The sequence below is a fragment of the Myotis brandtii genome, unplaced genomic scaffold (genome assembly GCF_000412655.1).
Source record: "Myotis brandtii unplaced genomic scaffold, ASM41265v1 scaffold51, whole genome shotgun sequence".
Classification (NCBI taxonomy): Eukaryota; Metazoa; Chordata; class Mammalia; order Chiroptera; family Vespertilionidae; genus Myotis; species Myotis brandtii.
The window spans coordinates 3159344-3167907 of record NW_005369442.1 but is presented as its reverse complement, the minus strand read 5'-3'; the positions used below and the strand labels follow the sequence as shown (position 1 = coordinate 3167907).

The 8564-nt window shown below is 39.6% G+C and overlaps 1 pseudogene; it reads left to right on the top strand.

The window, feature by feature from the left end:
* The first annotated feature begins 7406 nt into the window (after positions 1–7406).
* Positions 7407–7923, top strand: LOC102241070 (annotated as a pseudogene).
* The last annotated feature ends 641 nt before the right edge of the window (positions 7924–8564 follow it).

Below are 8564 nucleotides of genomic sequence, written 5' to 3'. Positions count from 1 at the left end.
CTGACAACATACTTTTTCTGTCTTTATACTTTCTATGCATGGGGGAACCCTGACTCTGAACAGGGTTGGTTACTTTTACAGTCTGTATACTTCATATAGATGGAATGATTTAATATGTCCGTGTCTGCTTCTTTCGCTCAACATTATGTCTGTGTGACTCTTCCATATGAACAGATGTAGTTGTAATTCATTCATTCTCATTGATACTTAATATTCCATTGTTATACACACAGATTTGGGGACTTGCTTTGTTTTGTTTTATAATATCTCTCAGAGAGGTTTTTATATTTGTAAATTAAGTGTCCTTATCTTTTCTTTGTGTATTAGTATCCCATTAGGTTAATTTAATAACTATTTTTTACTTGTTCCCTAAGATGAACATTTAGTAGCAACCTATTTATAAAACAAATACTTGCTTCTAAAAAAAAACAACAGATTAAGTTCATAGTACTTTCAGCACACTAATAAAATACAGGGTTGGGCAAAAGTGCGTTTATAGTTATAAGTACATGAAACAGTTTATTCTTGTATTATTTATTGTATTATTTATTGTTATTAACCAATTTTTGCCCGCCCCTGTATTTTCCAATGAAAAAATTATTTTAAAAATATGTCTTATTTTTAAAAAGTACATATTTACAATAATGAATGTATTTATTTTACAGAGAAAACAGATTCAGTTAACCTCCAAATGCTCAACAGGATGGGGCAGAGAAGCAGTGTGAATGACCCCAGGATCTTGGGCAAGAGGGGATGGACGCGGTGGTACAGGACCTGAAAAACAAGTTAGTCCTTCTGATCCCACAACTGAACCATTACCTTGGACCAATCCAAGGCCATTTGCTTTGCCTGCCAAGCCTAATGGTTTTTCAAGTTTCTGTCATTGAAAAACTAGACAAATTTGTTTAAGCTACCTCCAGTTAATGAAGAAAAGTTGAAAGTCTTCTCCTGTAGTTGGGTCGTAAACATTTCAGCAGCAACACGAATAATCACCTTAGGTAACATTGATAACATTCTAATCCTTTAATGTCAGTGTGGGAAACAACTGAGTAATTTAATAGTGAGCTTATGCTTTAAGGACAAAGAATTATTGTGGAATAAAATGTTCATTTCTGAATTAAGTTGGCAGTTGCTCTCAAAGTAATTCTTAAAATTCATTAGCAATCCATGTGTTTTCTTGAGATCATGTGTAAACAGTTTGATTAAAATTCACCACACACTTCTCACCTACTACATCTTGCACACATAAAAATAAGCTATTAGTTCTAATACTTTTTGATTCTCTTTCCAGGTCACAGAAAAATGATTTTTTTTTTATTTCACTAAATAAAGAATGAATTTGGCACATACACTTCCCCCCTCCCTTTGATAGAATGTAGGAACACAAAGAGAAAAATCCTCCATTCCTGTCTCATCATGACTCCTCCCTAATCATAATCCTCACATTTGTTTGGAGAAAGGTACAATGCAGCAAATGGCTGAAACCCATGTTTCTGACTCTAAGAGAGAACCTGGGGACCTTGAGGGAGTTACATTATCCCAGCTAGTCAGATTCACAGCTGCTGTGCTCCTGCTTCGAAAGGGTAGCTCTGATTTATTTCCCCACTTACATAAGCTCAGTGAGTCTCTACAGTTAGTTGAGACATCAGTCCCATAACATGGTTATGTAAAATGCTATGCGAAAGCAACAGTTAAATTCTCATCATCTTTAGACTGTTTGACTATTTCCAATTCTAAAATAGAGAGTCTCCTGTTTGTTGTGGCTGCCAACTCTTCTGAAGAGTGGTACAAATCAAATCATGTGATATGAATTTTTGGTTGTAAACTCATCGTCAGTGGAAAGTGTAGTGAAGTGTCTGGGTAGTGAAGTGTCTCTACTGGGCAGTTTCTTGTTTGATTTTATCAGACCCCTACGTGTTTCAATGATCTGAACAGTTTTTATATTAATTCATTACCTTATATGTTTAGGGTTCCTGCAGCAAGCAGGCAGTATAAAGCCTGAGTCCTGGGCTTTGATTTTTCAAAGTGATAAATACTTTTAATACCCAAAGTCTCAGACTGAAGGCAAGCTGCCACATGGCCATCCCCAGGCCAGTGGGAAGAGTTTTCTAGGTCATGGTTTCTGGACAGAGCAGCTCTTAGTGTTCCAAGATTTATTCAGAGGCTAAATTCCAATTCTCCCATTCCACATGTGGGAAAGTTGTTATATTTTCTGTCTCTTAACTAGTTTATAGAGTTCAAATAATCTACATGAGTCTACAATCCATCCAAAATGATTTGGATGGAAAGCAAGAGGTAAATAGTGAAATCAAAAGCAATATTTAAGCCCTGGCTAAGTAGCTCAGTTGGTTAGAGCATCATTCCAAAATTCAAAGGTTGCCAGTTCAATCTCCGGTCAAGGTATGTACAAGAAGCAACCAATAACTTTAAACAATAAAATTAAATTTAAAAAAAGAAGCAACCAATGAAGGCATAAATCAGTGGAAAAACAAACTGATGTTTCTCTCCCTCAAATCAAGAAATAAAAATTTTAGAAAGAAATATTTAAAAGCTTTTACTACTTTTAAATGCTAATTTTGAGGTGATATGTGAACTTGGGCTCATGAAAAAAGAATATTAAATGATTTAAAATTTCTACATTGGAAAATACCTTTAACAAAGTAAAAGACCTCACAAAAATACTTAAAACAGTTATGATAGACAAAATGCTAATTACCTTCATATAAAAGAACTCTTACAAAACAATAAGGAAGAAAAATACTAGCAAAATGAGAAAAAAATGGATGCAGAATATGATAGGAAGTTCACAGAAAAAGCTTTTAAACTATGGAAGAGATGCTGCTCAACTTCATTCATCATTAGAGAAATATAAAAAAATAAAGACCTGCCCTAACTGGTTTGGCTCAGTGGATAGAGCATCGGCCTGCAGACTGAAAGGTCCCAGGTTCGATTCCGGTCAAGGGCATGTACCTGGCTGCGGGGAGGCAGCTGATCGATGTTTCTCTCCCATTGATGATTCTAACTTTCTATCCCTCTCCCTTCCTCTCTGTAAAAAATCAATAAAATATATTTAGAAAAATAAAGACCTGGCTGGGTGGCTCAGTTGGTTGGAGCGTCGTCCCACACACTAAAAGGTTGAGGGTTCGATTCCAATTAGGGCAGGTGTCTAGGTTGTCGGTTGGGGTGAATATGGGATGCAACCAATCACCGTTTCTCTCTCTCTCTCTCTCTCTCTCTCTCTCTCTCTCTCTCCCCCCCCTTCCTCTCTCTACAAAAACAATAAACACTTATCCTTGGGTGAGAAAAAATAAAAAAAAAGAAGTACAAGTTAAAACAGGCATTTTTCACCTATCATACTAGCTAAGAATTGTGCTGCTTGATCCTTTTTACCATGTGTATATTTCTCTTTCAATAAAATAATCACATTATTTTTCAATAAAATAACAGTTTAAGCAAATCTACAAGTTAAAAATAATAACATATGACAGTTGATTTTGAAATCAGAAATATGGTTTCAGATTAAGATAGATTTTCTAGTTTATTTACAAAACTCATGTTTTATTTTAACCTCTCTCAGATCCTTAAGTAAACAAATTCTTCCTGCTATAAAACCATGAGTATTACACAGCGTAGGCTGTAGGAGAGGCAAAGCTGTCCTACATTCATCTTTTTCCTCTTCCCTCAAGAAGAAAAGTTGGCATGGATTGTCTTAATTCTAGGACATTTATTGGGCCAAGTTTACTAGCGATCAATGTGCATTAAAATGTCACTCATGTTGGGTGTGGAAAGATTGGCGCTCTTTCAGGATTCTCTTTTTTCTCCATGCTGCAGAAGTGGAAAGTGCCAAGGCGCACATTTCTCTCTCTCTCTCTCTCTCTCTCTCTCTCTCGTTGCAGAAATAGGAAGTGGTCACAGGACCCACATTTCTCAACACTACCCAAGACCAGCCCAGCCAGCCCTCTTCTCTTTTCTCCCTTCAATCACTGATGGATCAGAGCCTGTTCCATTTTTTCAGACACACAGGGCTCACCACCCCAACAGCAATCCAAGCCAGCTCAGCAGTAGGCTGTGAAAGCAAGTACTCTCTATCTCTCCATCTTGCTGCTTGCATGCTTTTTTTTTTCTTTTTCTGGCTACAGTGTGTCTTACTGGATGTGTCAAATTGGTCTGAAGTTTCTTAGTCCTAACCAGATTGGCAAAAAAGAACTGATCCATGTGGTTCAGTTCGGCTCACCCAAGTTCTCCTTTTGGAGTACAGGCCCAAGCCCAGCCAGCAACAAGAGCATGCCAGCTACTGGCAACACCAGCTACCCCGGGGAGTAAAGCATCAATGCAACTTCCAGACCTTCTTGCTAAATGGGGAAGGGGTTGGCTTAGGTTTGGCTCAAGGGTCAAGAGCTGAGCCTGCAGCTAAAGAGACTAAGGAACAGAAAAGTGGGCTTGAATTTTGAAAAGTGCCAGGGCATAGTAAGGACCCAATAAATGTTGATTAAGGCCATGACTGAGTAAGGTTAGAAAGACAAAAAAAAAACCCCCACCTAGGATATAATTTTTTCCCCACAATATAAGAACATATGCTCTCAAATACTATATTGTGAGACATCATCAAAATTACATAGGAGATGGTACTAGTTAGGGTAAAGCCCATTGGTACTGCAGCAAACCCTACCCCCATCCCCCCAATTTGACCTAAGAGGATAGAAGTTAATTTTTTTCTGATGTAACAATCCACTTAGTAGGGCCTAGACTCCTAAGGCTTAGGAAGAGCCACATTCAAGGGGCCAAAGACCCGCATGTGGTTCGCGAGCCGCAGTTTGCTGACCACGGGTCTAGGCTATCTAGATAATGCTACTATTCAAGGCCATTCAAAATCAAGTGCTTCTTCCATAATTACTTAGGGCTGCAGTTCCCAAACCATGCACCAAGTTGTCCAAGGGAGCCTCAGTGAACACAAGAGGCCCACACATGTTATGTCAAATGTCTGAGGAGAACACAGTGATTCTCAACATACAGACACCACATAAACTAGTAGCTTGAGGCAGCTCACGGTTTCAACATTAGCTAGCCTTACTTCCTTTTTGATGACATCATAACTTTGTGAAGCTAATCTTTTTAGTGGTTGCTGTGTTAAAAGATAAGTACTATGAGAAAATGAATGTGAAACAGAGAATGAGTGGGTGGTATCCAATCTGATTCCAAGGTTGGAGTGTTGTGCAGTGCCTAACAGATATACACATCCATTACCAAGTGATTACAGTTATTTAAAAGTAAAGTAAAGCATGTTTTCTTTCAATTTATGCATAATAATTTTTGCAGATGGCTACTAAATATTGGAAGACAATTCTCTGTAGAGCTCTCTCATGGTTTTGCATACGTTGTAAGCAGAGGCACTGACTGCCTTTGATCCGGACTATCTTTTCAAGGATGTTTGCATAGCTAATAGTCTTGGAAGACAGAGATAGTGACTCTCTCTGGAACAATGAGCAGGTCTGCTTACTACCTAGCATAATAGAAGTAATGTCTCTCTCTAGGGCAAAGACCAGGCAAGTTTACTGCCCATTATAAAAGGTTCAGGTTGCCAAAGCTTGGTAACCTGAGATTCAGGTTACCTATCCTGTAACACAACCCGCTGCATGTGCAGGTGTCCTGCAGCCTCTTCACTAGACCCATGGGAATTGGGGCTCAGGAAACCAGAGCAAATGCTGACACTCTCCAAGTATTGCTACTGCCATGAGTAATACATTCCTTCATCTCTGACCCAGGAGTCTCATGTCTTTTGTCAACACCCATGAAACTGTGGCAGGCTAATTCATTAGCTTACACATAAGATAAAATCTCCGACCCTTCATGGTCTTGACACCAAGTTGTTGGGACATCAATACTTATTAGGTTGTTTGTACAAAACTACTTAATAAATAGAACTATTAGTTATTTCTTTTTAAATATATTTTATTGATTTTTTACAGAGAGGAAGGGAGAGGGATAGAGAGTTAGAACACTGGGGATGTGCCAGCAACCAAGGTACATGCCCTTGACCGGAATCGGTTATGTCAAATGTCTGAGGAGAACACAGTGATTCTCAACATACAGACACCACATAAACTAGTAGCTTGAGGCAGCTCACGGTTTCAACATTAGCTAGCCTTACTTCCTTTTTGATGACATCATAACTTTGTGAAGCTAATCTTTTTAGTGGTTGCTGTGTTAAAAGATAAGTACTATGAGAAAATGAATGTGAAACAGAGAATGAGTGGGTGGTATCCAATCTGATTCCAAGGTTGGAGTGTTGTGCAGTGCCTAACAGATATACACATCCATTACCAAGTGATTACAGTTATTTAAAAGTAAAGTAAAGCATGTTTTCTTTCAATTTATGCATAATAATTTTTGCAGATGGCTACTAAATATTGGAAGACAATTCTCTGTAGAGCTCTCTCATGGTTTTGCATACGTTGTAAGCAGAGGCACTGACTGCCTTTGATCCGGACTATCTTTTCAAGGATGTTTGCATAGCTAATAGTCTTGGAAGACAGAGATAGTGACTCTCTCTGGAACAATGAGCAGGTCTGCTTACTACCTAGCATAATAGAAGTAATGTCTCTCTCTAGGGCAAAGACCAGGCAAGTTTACTGCCCATTATAAAAGGTTCAGGTTGCCAAAGCTTGGTAACCTGAGATTCAGGTTACCTATCCTGTAACACAACCCGCTGCATGTGCAGGTGTCCTGCAGCCTCTTCACTAGACCCATGGGAATTGGGGCTCAGGAAACCAGAGCAAATGCTGACACTCTCCAAGTATTGCTACTGCCATGAGTAATACATTCCTTCATCTCTGACCCAGGAGTCTCATGTCTTTTGTCAACACCCATGAAACTGTGGCAGGCTAATTCATTAGCTTACACATAAGATAAAATCTCCGACCCTTCATGGTCTTGACACCAAGTTGTTGGGACATCAATACTTATTAGGTTGTTTGTACAAAACTACTTAATAAATAGAACTATTAGTTATTTCTTTTTAAATATATTTTATTGATTTTTTACAGAGAGGAAGGGAGAGGGATAGAGAGTTAGAACACTGGGGATGTGCCAGCAACCAAGGTACATGCCCTTGACCGGAATCGAATCAGGGACCCTTCAGTCCTCAGGCAGATGCTCTACCCACTGAGCCAAACCGATTAGGGCTAGAATTATTAGTTATTTCTTTTGGTCTAAGAATACCGTGATAAAACCACTGAAACACTAAGTGTGCTAAAAATGAAAAAGTCTGGCCTCTGTGCATTGTTTTCATCTGGGTGTTTCAAGGTAAGACCTATCACTTTCCAGCTGGCAGGGGTGGGGGAGGAGGAAAAAGTCTAGAGAAGCAATTTCTTTTTTTAAAAGCAAGCCAGGCATGCTTTTCTACAAAGATGGCACCGAAAGCTAAGAAGGAAGCCTCTGCCCCTCCCAAAGCCGAAGCCAAAGCAAAGGCTTTTGAAAGCAAAGAAAGCGGTGCTGAGAGGCGTCCACACCCACACACAAAGGAAGATCTGCACATCACCCACCTTCCGACGGCCAAAGACCCTGAGGCTCCGAAGGCAGCCTGAATATCCTGGAAGAGCACACCCAGAAGAAACAAGCTTGACCACTATGCCATCATGAAATTCCCCCTGACTACCGAGTCAGCCATGAAGAAGATAGAACACAGCAAGACACCTGTGTTCATTGTGGATGCCAAGGCCAACAAGCACCAGATCAAACCGGCTCTGAAGAAGCTCTATGACACTGATATGGTCAAGATCAACACCCTGATCAGGCCTGATGGAGAGAAGAAGGCATATGTTCCCCTGGCTCCTGACTATGATGCTTTGGATGTTGCCAACAAAATTGGGATCATCTAAACTGAGTTCAGCTGCCTAATTCTAAGTCTAAAAATTTTACACTGTATAAATAATAAATAAATAAATAAATAAATAAATGCCAGGCACAAGTCTCTCCTGCTCATGGCCCATTGGTGAACTTAGTCACGTGGCCACAACCAGCTGCAAAGGAGACTGGGAAGTGGAATCTCTCGATGAGTGTCCATAACTTGGCTTAAAATCTATACTCTATGTAAGGAGGGGAGATGGACTTTCAAAGACAACTGGCATTCTCCACCACAGATATTTCCCTATGATTAGTTATTGTTGCTTGAAATGGTAGTGTGGGGTGCAATGTGAGCTGTACAGCTTTTATCTGAGAGGCATTTGCCTTAGTAACTTCTGCAGTTTCCTTTCTTCCTTATCCTCTCTTGGCATCTTATTCTAACCCTAACTGCCAGGAACCCATTAATGAGAATCTTTCCATTGGCAGACTTTGAGATGCTCTGCTTCTTGTCCTGGGTGTCAGGCCCTGGGATCTGAAATGTGCATTCTTGGGCTCAGAGCTCTTAGTGAAGGTGGAGCAATGATTGGAGCAAAGACACTGGACTCATGTTTACAGCAGGGTGGGGTAACCATATTTTGCATTGATCTTAACCTCTTGCTATTAAAATCTCTTTATTTTCCAAGCTTTATAAAAACACTAGAGGCCCGGTGCACAAAAATTTG